We start from the raw sequence: 1,550 nt of genomic DNA, 5'->3' as shown, positions 1-1,550 counted from the left end.
TTTTTTTTTTTTGGAAGATGATTTTACACCACAAAAAACTCAAAAGAGAAATATCATAAAATTTCTTGTGTAGAAATGTTGAAAGTTTCTTTCTAGATCTACCATCGTTTCGGAGATTAAAGTTTCTCAGTTTTATCGAATGTTGAATGTTAGAATTAAACGACGAAAAATTCGAAAATCCCAAATTCCAACTCCATATTCCGGATTCTAAATTCAATAAAATAGCGAAAACAGCAAAAACGTTGTAAAGAAAAAAAAAAAATGTCAATCTTGCAAGACCATCGTAGATTTGGTCATAAGACAAATTGTTCGGTGTTTTCACGCGCGTCTAAAGTAAAGAAGCGATGTAAAAGTAAAATTTTCGAAAAGAACGAAAATTCACAAGCGCGTCAAAGTTCAACAAGCTTCAAAACGAGAGTTGTACGATCTCTCTTTGTGAAGGTACATCAATTCAAATTTTTCATTGTCATTGTCACTGTACATAGAAACATCACGATCGAAGACATTTGTCCCGCAAATATTGAACGATGGGAACCCAATATTTCAATTAAACAGAACGAAGAAATATTCGTTTCCAACAAGTACATTTACCATTTTGATCTTAGGCTGGGATGAAAATCACAAAAACTCAGCCAAATATCGATCAACGCAGGCAATTTCTTTTATCACTGTCGTTACTTTCGCTCGTAAACGTGGCAAAGAGTCTTCTCTCGGAAGAAAATTGAAATTAAAAAAAGAAAAAGAAAAAGAAGAAGCATTGCCTTAATTAATTTAAATAAATAAGTCTGATCCGAAACGATTCGATCCCTCCACCATAACCGGCAGTGTTTCTTTCGTTATCAATCGCAAAAAATCGGCCGTTTACTCGTAAAGTATAGTAAATCCCCTCTTCCCGTTTAATTTCGAAAACTAATGAAACAAGAAAAATCGGTTTATCGCGAGTGTCGTGCGTCTCACTTTTACAGGCAGGTAAACTGTCGGAAATTATCGATTAAATACCTGGATGATCTTGCACTATCACGGTTAACTGCGTGCTGCTTCGAACACCGATGCATCCAATAATGTATCTACGTACACAATGTCCGCTTGTCATGTGACAATGACATATTAGCACCGAGGTAAAACCTCGGCGCGCAGTGTAAATTCGATAATATTATCTGCCGCTCGTAAAACGAGAGAAAGAAAAAAAAAAAAAAGAAAAGAAAAAAAAGAACAACACGCGCGTGACTATTTTTTTTTTTTTTGCTAATGTTTTTTATCTTTGCTTCTTTTTTTTTTTCACCGTCCATTCGGCGAGGTTTCAACTTTCGGCGAGGCCGAATTATCATACCGTTACAAAGTGAAAAAACGTTGAAGCTTCAAACATTCTCTCTCGTGAATGTTTAACGCGCGGAATGGAAACTACCCCGGTAAAATAATCAAACGTAAATTCAAACGTCGCCGGGCAACGTGACACTGATACAATAAAAAGATTTGAAGTTACGTTTGGCGAACGAGAGGCAGAGGCGAGAGATTTCGTGAAAAATGGTAAAAATTTCGGTTGGCCGTGC

At 36.3% G+C, this 1,550-nt stretch overlaps 1 protein-coding gene across 1 annotated transcript in view; it reads right to left on the bottom strand.

Moving 5' to 3' along the window:
- LOC122530493 overlaps window positions 1-1,072 on the bottom strand; it is a 7,676-nt gene extending 6,604 nt beyond the window's left edge. Inside the window, exon 1 of the mRNA XM_043657511.1 lies at window positions 1,000-1,072. The gene's annotated coding sequence lies outside the window, so the exon portion shown is untranslated. The remainder of the gene's footprint in view (window positions 1-999) is intronic.
- Window positions 1,073-1,550: the final 478 nt, after the last annotated feature.

The sequence above is a fragment of the Frieseomelitta varia genome, unplaced genomic scaffold, assembly GCF_011392965.1.
Source record: "Frieseomelitta varia isolate USP_RPSP 00005682 unplaced genomic scaffold, Fvar_1.2 scaffold_345, whole genome shotgun sequence".
NCBI classification, from domain to species: Eukaryota; Metazoa; Arthropoda; class Insecta; order Hymenoptera; family Apidae; genus Frieseomelitta; species Frieseomelitta varia.
This window is presented reverse-complemented; position numbering and strand designations above follow the sequence as displayed.